Source organism: Zeugodacus cucurbitae, chromosome 4 (assembly GCF_028554725.1).
Source record: "Zeugodacus cucurbitae isolate PBARC_wt_2022May chromosome 4, idZeuCucr1.2, whole genome shotgun sequence".
Lineage (NCBI taxonomy): Eukaryota > Metazoa > Arthropoda > Insecta > Diptera > Tephritidae > Zeugodacus > Zeugodacus cucurbitae.
The window spans coordinates 41,852,499-41,862,303 of record NC_071669.1 but is presented as its reverse complement, the minus strand read 5'-3'; the positions used below and the strand labels follow the sequence as shown (position 1 = coordinate 41,862,303).

Sequence of the window (9,805 nt, the reverse complement as noted above, 5' to 3'; positions counted from 1 at the left end):
GCGTATTACGCTGTCGCACTCATCCTTTGAGTGGTTCGAGGCAAGGCAGTTGCTGCAGTAGCGGTGTATTAAGGTTGACTCAGCCTAATTTCTGGGGACATCTGGCGAAATTTTGGGCACCAGCGAAGAAGGTGACTTTCTATGCATAAAGGGCAATTGATGGTCGTCATTTTGAATAATTTCTTGAATGAAAAGAAAATTATTAAGGTGTGAATGTATAGAATAAGTTAACATTGATTGGGTAAAATGACATTTTTTGTGATAGGCCTACAAATTAAGCCGCGTTGAGTTTTTATGTCCACAACTCGAACTCGTTGGTCCATCCCTGGATATATTTTGGTGATCCTGCCCAATCTCCATTCATTTGGAGGTAAATTTTTATCACAAACTACCTCTATATCGTTTACTTGGACGTTCTGTTGGGAATGTTTCAATTTCTTTCGTTTCTGTTTCAGTGCAATATGACGAGATGCTCCAAAAGTAGTTTCTGCTGGAATAACTTTGAATGGGACTGAAACAATGTAACGCCCTTCGCTGTTTCTAATGGTTCTTTTGGAATATAACCTGTCACAATTTTGTCTTCTACAGTGAGAAATGGTTTTTTAGGTATTTCTTCTAGTTCCCGGAATTTGGAACGCTGATTATCTAAAGATACCTCGTTGAAATATGTGACGTAAGTCGGTTTATTCTTCGTTTCTTCGGAGGGCATTGAGCAATGAGGGAACCGAAGATCTTTGATTTTACCCCGTTTAATATGATTTTCGGGTAGATATCCCCTCCGATCAACAAGTCAACCTTTTGACTCGTATGGAAATTATTATCCGCTAAGGGGATATTGGATAACCTTTTAACAATTGAAGGGTTGATTGATCTGGATGGAAGCAGTCCAGTCAGTTTTGGTAGTACCAACGCTTCCGCTTCTAGTTTTAAACCTTTGTTACGGGGCGAGCCAATGGTGATTGAGCATACCGTTTGAACTCGTCCCGACACGGTATTATTCAATCCCGAAACTCGTGCGCTGACCTTTCTGCTTGTCAGATTTAAGCGTTTTGCAGATTGTTGTAATGAAGGTTCCTTCAGATCCCGAATTGATCAGGGCTCTGACAGTGAAGGTGTTCTCGTTGTGACATATAGTCACCATAGCTGTACCTAAGAGCATGCTTCGACTGGTCGGCACATTTGATACATTGGCCTTAATGGAGGCCATATGAGATTTAGTGGAAATCTCAGTAGGGTCTGTGCTGGCGGGTGACTGAGCTATTTCCTCACTCTGATCCCGGTGAATCATAGTGTGATGTCTCTGTTTGCATTTAGCACAGTTGAACATGCTTTTACATTCTTTGACTTCATGTGTGTCCGATAAACAGTTTAAGCAGACGTGAAGTTTTCTGACCGCATTTAACCTTGCGTTAGGTCGACAAAAATCCTCTTAGTTATATCCTCCGCGCGGGTGTCGACTGGGCAATGGGTGGCGCTGCTTGCACTGTCGTGGACTCAAGCTGCCACTTGGTTGGCTAAGGCATGACAGTGGTGGCAGGCGTCATCCAGCGAAGGCTGGCATAATTCTCCATTCATTTCCCTGAGGTGGACTGCTTTTAACGCTTCCCCGGAGGGGGAAGGATGGGGGAAGATGTCGGCCATTGCTATTGAGGTGCCTGGCGGTAGGTATAAAACGCTAAGGGTAGAGGACCCCGAACTCAAAAAACTCACAATGGAGAGGGAAATAAAGGATGAGAAGCGGGCTGGGATATCAGCCCAAACGTCGGTGGGAGATGAGGCTGCTACCACCGGCGGGCACAGCGAGAGCTGTGTCGCCAGCGGCCACACCTCCACTGCAACGGGAGCAGGTTGCAGTGGTTGTAGTACTACTGCCAAACCAACTTTGCAGCGCACTGGACCAATAAAGCGCTGTAAGCATCAACGCGGAAAAGGAAGAAGAGCTTCTTCGTTCTCCTGAGCTGTCGACCGTGGGTACCAACTCTGATAACAAGAGAGGGTCCCGGAAGAAGCCTAACAAGGAGGGATGAAAGCTAAGGCCAGATACAAGGCGGCGGTCGGAATAGACCAAGACCAACCTGAAGGAAGATGAGGTGCAACGGTTGGCTTGGGCCAGGGAGGAGGTGAAGACCGGCCGTGCTCATTTCGCAACACGGAACTGGTGCAATGCCTCGGATCCAGCATTTGCTAATCGGATTGAGGAGCAAATAGCTGAAAAGAGGCAGCGTTCGACGGAAAGCGAACCAAAGGCACCAGCGAAAAAGAGGAAGTGCAAAGACGCTGCTGAAAAGCAGCAAGTCAGGCACTTGGATGAAAGACCAACGACATCAAAAGCAGCGGCGGCGGCCAGTGAGATTGCGAAACGACATCTGATCGTGGCGCTCATTGACCGTAGTAACCCGCTGGGGCAGATGTCACAGGAGCGGTGGAAAATAGTGGAAATGAAGCTATTGGAAGCCCTTTTCGCGAGGATGGATGCTCAGCCAAGCGCGCCCATGCCCACATTTGATGGAGCTGGGTGGCTAAGCGGAGTTAAAATCCTGAAGTGTAAAGATGACCCGTCGCTTACATGGGTAAAGGAAGCTGTAAAAACGCTTCCTAGCCTATGGGAGAATGGGAGACTGGAGGTGATGGACCGCAATGATATTCCATCGGTGCCCAAGGCGAAGGTAATTATACCTCGCGTGGTGGACCCGGAATATGCTTTGCGGCTGCTACAACGGCAGAATCCGGACGTGCCGACTAGCGACTGGAGGGTGTTGAGCGTGGCAAAATCTTCAAATGAAGATGGAGGCCAAAGCTACATCCTCCAGATCAATAAGGCGGCGGACGATATTCTATACGCAAGGTTCGGGAAGATGGCGTGGGGCGTTGGGAGCGTATTCCTTCGCCAGAAAAAGCGCCACCCCGCAGACAGCAACATAAACACGCTCGAGAAAGGTGAAGTGGAGAAGGATCTCGGTCTAGAAGAGATCCTGGCGACTTCACTGAACCTACAGGAGGTGGAGAAGGCACCGACCCAGCACTCTGCATATGCAGAACCGAGAGCTGAGGGTATTACATATTTTGTTTGTATAATATGTATATGTGATATGTAATTACGTTAGAAAAGTGACACAAAATTTACTGTCAATTGCATTTTAGTTTTGTGAAATTTACGGCATATAACCCAAAAACCAAAATTGAGACATTTTCAGAAATCAGACGTATTTTCAAAGCTTTCCAGCAAACTACAAAATAAGAATTACGAGTAAATTAAATCATAACTGGTTGTTGTAAAGGAATTTCTTAACAAACAAAAAAAAAATATTCTTAACTCCTTGAGACCCTGGAGACGAATATATTCAATTGGGTATTGAAGTACCCATTTTTCTAAATATATTGATTGAAAAAGAGCACGTCTTTCTAGTTTTGATATTAAATTAGCAAAGCCGTATGTACGTTTGCTGATATTTTCCAGGGAGGCATTGTGCTCTCCACCAGATCGTCATGGAACGGCTTGAGTTAGTAAAGCTTCTGCAATTTCCCCACGGATGCCAAATTGATTCATAACTTTCGAGTTGTCATATTTTGCACATTAAACCTTTAGCTTCCATGCTCTTACCATTGCTGCATCGAATGCATTTATAAGCAACGGCCAGTACCATTCCTTCCCACGTACCTAGTTAGTTTATTTATAGCATTAAGTCAACGCCACCTATCCATTGATTATATTCACCTATTAATAAGGGTGGATCAATAATCGTTGGCGTATGTGCCAAAATGTTGCTCATCAATGTTTGTACCTGTATAATATAAAAAACAATAAAAATGGAGTCATAGAATGGAATAGTTTGAAAAAGTCTTCGCCAACTTCAAAATTTTTATCAAGAGAGCGATCCTCTTTAAAAACGTACTCCACTTCAATGTTGCCTGCTACTTCGCATGGAAACTCATCACTATCTGTCGAGTTACGTCGACGATGAGGCCGATTCCGTTTGAAGGAAAAGAGTTAGGGTGTTGAGTTTAAACTTTATAATATTTAGATTTATTTATACGAGTGTGTAAGTGACAATATTGTTAATTGTTTTATTAGTTAGAATTTAGTGTTAGTATATCGTAACTATATTGACCTGTTGGATTATTCCTTTTTATGTTGTGTAGTGTTGGGTATATGTATTTGGTTGTGTGGATTCCTTCTCCTTCTTCGTTTACACTTTATGCGGGTTTGTGTCTTATGGGTTATTGTCCACTTTAAGTTATGTGTTTTTGTGTTGTTAATTCACTTCACTTGTGCTTACGTGAATTTTACTTTCCTTTAATTGTGTGTTTTCGGGTTTTTGTATTTTCGTGAAATTCACTTTCTTTAAGCGCGGGTTGTGTTCGGGTTGTTCTTCTGTTTCTCTATATTGTTGTGTTGAAAGGGTAATGTGTGATAGGTGAAGTTGGGGCGGTTTATCTCCTCTGCATTACTGCTCTATTACTTTTTGGAAAGTAATGCAGAGGAGTATTTGTTTGGACTAAACACTATCATTCATAATTGTCACTGATGGCATCAATATCGTTTGGAGGCGATTGCAATATTGATTTTGTCTGCATGCCGTCCAGGACAGACACTTGTTGAACAGCTCATCAGCAGGTTTCCATATACACATTAAAAGTCAGCTGCACTTAGAACCTTTATTAGCCCATTGGTATTTTATAACCCATCGCATATCTAAGTTATGCTGAAAGTTGCAAAGCTGAAATTTCACAGAGCAACTTCAATGAACTATATAAACTTCCCCATAAATTTTCAAAAAATCGTACGGTGGCTAAGTTCGAATAGAGTATCAGTAAAGTGTTTATGAAATTTTTGAAATAAAATCTAAAATTAAATTTTACTGTTTGATATTCAACAATACTCTTATTTCTTTCAACTTAATAGAAAGAGATTATAAGTCAAAAATAAAATCTAAAATTCTTAAGCGATTCATAAACAAACAATTTGCATAAGTGTCAACGCATTTAAAACACCTGTGCTTATGAAGAATGTGTCAATTCAAAAAGATAAGGAGAAGAAAGAAATTTTGAAGATACTTAACATAAAAATGCGAAAAATTTTCTAACAGATCATAATAATGCAATATTGGATTCGTTTATAAATTAAACGCATGAAGGGTTGTTAAAAGCATTGTAACTTTCTCTCTGCTTCCATAAACACACATACACAACAGAAAACAACAACACGCACATTTCCGCGCCACCAACTTTCAACCAATAAACGCTGCACATGCTCAGCAGCAACTCCGCAGATTTAAAAACACAGAAGCCTAGCATTTTTATTTGTTGAAGTTGTGGGTAGGGGGGTATTTTTCACATTATAAAAATGTTGCTGTTCACTCACGAAGTTGCTTTAAAGGCACTCGGCCCGTCATAAACACACACACTTACATATAATACATACATATATGCATTTATATGTATAAGAAAATATGAACATATATTTATGAGGGTGTTTGTGTGAGTGTGAGAAGAACACCGAAAAAGCTCATTGCACAAAAAAAAAATGATTTCCACAACGTTCCGACGGTGACAATGATAACGACACTCTTTCCGTTCGTGCTTGCGTCGCAACAGCCCCAATTGACACTTTTCCTGTTAGCATAACTCACTGCCAGCTCGGCTCGTTAGTGAAACACTAGTTAGTAGCTACTGGTAACTATTACTGGTTACCCACCAGTTTACCGCCATTTCTTGGCATCCCAATGGTATGGTCTAAAAATGGGCGGAATCAGTTAATAACCAATAGAAGTTCATCCGATTCGTTCATTTGACAATATATAAACTAAACACCAGGGAAGATATCGGAACAAATCTTTGCTAAAATATTGCGTTTCTAAAATCACGAAAATCGGACTATAACATTTTAAAGGCCCAGATACCTTAAATCTCTCAGATATTCTAAAGAAATTCAAAGGAGATCTGTTTTTTTCTACTAGTGTACGTCTGTGCCAGTCGAATTGTGTGTTATTTAAATAGCACTAAATAAATAATGTGCGAGAGTATATATACCCGAACATAGCTTAGCCCTACCTTACTTGTTGTTTGTTTTTCTTTGTGTGTCACTGTATTTATACACATATGTACTCTCACAAATACAGCTGCGGTGGCACGCTTCAGCATTAAAGTAAATATACGTATGTAAATCGTTCTGTATGACTGCCAAGCCACAAATGAACAAAGGTGAATGTGAACAAATATGATGGCTAACACAAAATGCACACAATGAAAGAAAAAGTTGTGCGGGCACCCGCAAAGCGATTTATGTTGCTTTTCGGTGTTCTCAGCGGTTTCAATGTTTTAAAATACATTAACAACCAATTATCCCAGTAACCAATAGTGTTCCATTGAATCTGCCGCTACGTGCAAATTTTCACTTAGCTTATTGCCAAAAGTCATGGAAAATACTTGTTGCGAATATTTATCCGAATTGTAAACTCGGGCGAAAGTCAAAAGGCTTGTTTTTTATGTTTATTATTCTATTTTTGTTTCATCTAGAATTGGGATCCAATTGTCATTTTGACAAAATATACATGTTGTTGTTGCGCATCGCAATTTTTATAGTTTTGGCACTGAATTATTGTTGAATTGAGTGGAATGTTTTTTATATTTAATTTTTATATATCTTATTCATATTTCTTACAAAAAATGATTAACGAAAGACGAACTCAGTACTCATTCAGTATCTTTTTGCCAAATAAAATTGCATTGTTTATAACCTCAATTGGGTACGCTTCGTTTCATGTCTTTCAAAACTTGCCTACCTGTTTGGTACAACCTTCATTACTTATCGCGCTTGTTGATTACTGCGCTGATGCATATCTGAATAACGAGCGACAATTAGTAGCACATCGGTGAAAAATCGTTTGTACACACATATTTCTTTGACTTATTGCAAAAACACTACTCAAAACATATTTACATAAGTATGTATACATACATTTACTGAAGGAATCTCATCGTTAAAAGACGGTGTAATGAATAAGCTGCGAGTAATTGGCAATAAAAGCAACATTTAATTGGATATCATATTTTTATGGACACATGACGACACGCATTATATGTGGAACATGCGCTTACAACAATATATACAACTTATTACATACGTACAAATGTTACGTATACGTTACGTCGTCGTTGCAATTAAATTTTATACAGCTGTGCAATTTAAATCAACCATTACACTACGCATCATTAATTCGTTATCAACAAATCACTGTGGCGTCCTTATGTAAAAATATATATAAGTATGTATATTTGTAAGTCTACACTTATAATAGAAGCACTCACCTGCAATTCATAATCAACACCCATACGCATACATGGTCGTTTCTGTAGATCACATAACAGACCATAGCTATTCTCACATTGTTATAGTTGGAAACTCATTATTTGCCTTCATTCATTTCTTCTCTTTATTCTTTTCTGTTTTATGTGCTGTGTTGCTCTGCTCACTCAAGCGATATCAGATGAAATAGTAGGTCTCACAGGCGCCATGAAATTTAACGACGACGGACGGGATGACTGTAAACAGCACCATGACAAAAGTGGCTAAATGGAGTAATGACCCTGGCCTGAGGAAGAGTAGGTAAGTCTACGGCCACAAGTGGGAATCGAAAGGAACTGTTCGGAGAGCCGTACATGATGATGAAGCGTACACACATTGATGAGCAATTGTGTGACAATGACCGCTTGGAAGTCTACTGCAAGGATTTTTCCGATTTATTGGTCACGAAGTTGGTCATCAATTGTGAGTATTCAAGTGTATTCAGTGATGCATGAAAAGTGCATACGTTCGCATAGATTTATGTTCAAAAGCACAATATAGTAGATTTGCAATCACAATTTTATTGGCCTTCTTTCCATATATACTGTGTTTAAGTTAAGCAACATACGTATTTCCATTTTGCTGACGAAAATATTGCCTTTCATAAAAACTTAACTGCAATCCATTTATATTATTCGAAAGGTGAAAGGTTAATTATAGTAAAGAAGAAATAATCTGTCGAATACTCGGACCCTCCTATTATCATAGAAGAAATAAATCCATAACCTTATATGTGAATTTTTCCATTATTATTAAACAACTCAGTTAAGATATAGATTAATAATTAATATTTTGTAGGATACATTTTAATATTTATGCTTTGTGTTTTTATTTCCCTCATTTCGCTTGCCATAATTTACCGCCTATCTTACAGTATTACCACTATGCATATAAATTACCACTGCTCAAGAATACTATATACGGTTCAGAGAATTCCACAGTCCGCGTCGGCAGGGAAAATATAATCGATGATCTGATGTGACGAGTAAGTAAATAAAGGACTGCGCTCGTGTTCAGTGTCATCTGGTGTATTCAGTTTCATGGATCCATTATCGCAGGAAACTTGGGTGGGTATTGCCGAAAACTTTTAATATTTTTGTTATCAAACAATTCTCTTTAGGATTTTTAAACTTGGGATCGATTTCGATCTGATAACCTTTGAATAGTTTTTATTTAATAACTCAAGGTTTTTCGTTGACCTTCTTCTCCGCCTAGACATATTAAGCTGCTAAATTTTTCAACTATTTCTTTAATCGTTCATTCCCACGCACGTTGAATCAAATGTGACGAATTCTTAAAGAGATCTTTAATATTTAATAGTTTTGCATATAGGATATCGTATATAAGCACAAACAATGTGTCGAGCTTTCACAGCATGCAATTTTTTCACAATAAACGCTAACTTTTACAATTCATTTTGACTCTGCGAAAAATGTTGCTTCTTTACAGTAGTCATGGTCTGTACTCAGCCACAGTTGTGACCCCCGCTGTAGCCAATTGTTGCTGCGGTACCTTTGCAGGCGCATGTTATTATTGTTTTAACTTTGGAAAAAACTTTCTTCTACATGACTTGATTCCCTTTTTTCTGCACTTTGGCTCTTGGCGGTATTTTTTTTTTGTATCTGCATACCTACACTAAAATTTAAACTTAACTTTCCATGGGAATTAAAATTTTTTACTAAATCAACGTTAAAAACGCCAACAAATTGAAGAAAAATTTTTGAAAAGCTTTCGATTTGCAATCCAGAAAACGATAAATATGTAATTTTCTGCGCCAAAAGCTTCGTTCGCACTCCTGGAAATGGAAAAATTACTTTAACGCTTTTCTAAATATATTTGCAAACTCAAATTTAGAATATTAAATTTTTGACTGCATTCCTTAGTAAATGTGCTAAGTTATACTCAAGGTCTCATAGCTAATTTCATTAGAACTTTAAGAAGTAAAACCAATGAACCTTAGGAAAAATTTTTCGACTTCAGAAAGATGAAGAAAAATGTATTCTTTGCAGACAGCAGCAGATATACTTATAAACATAATAACAATTCTCAAATGAAAGATTATTAATGGAGAGAATAAATTGAATACTAAAGTAGAAATAAAATGATGTCTGCACCAATTAAATTCAATAAATAAAGAAATTAATTTGGCAGAAACACAAACAGAAGAATAATATAGTATGTTTGAATACAAAAAGGTATTAAAATTTTAAGAGCCATTTGAAATTTGTGTCATTAAGAACTTGCTATGATAAACTTTCTTTACAATTACAAACACACCAAATTACTCATACGAGTAGTAGCAACCTAGATAGATATACCGAAAAACGAATGAACAACCACATACATACAACCATGATTATTCGAATAATTCGAATACGTTTTTTTTACATATATATAGCAATTTATAGATATGCGAAAGCACATTTTTCGCTTAATCTACTTCATACTTTGACTCATATG

General features: G+C 38.2%; 1 long non-coding RNA gene across 1 annotated transcript; it reads left to right on the top strand.

Annotated features, from left to right (window-relative positions):
* Positions 1-5,632: 5,632 nt before the first annotated feature.
* LOC105218493 (uncharacterized) lies at positions 5,633-8,474 on the top strand. The gene is made up of 3 exons (XR_008470962.1): positions 5,633-7,265; positions 7,479-7,768; positions 8,220-8,474. It is a non-coding gene; the product is annotated as an uncharacterized LOC105218493 (long non-coding RNA).
* The last annotated feature ends 1,331 nt before the right edge of the window (positions 8,475-9,805 follow it).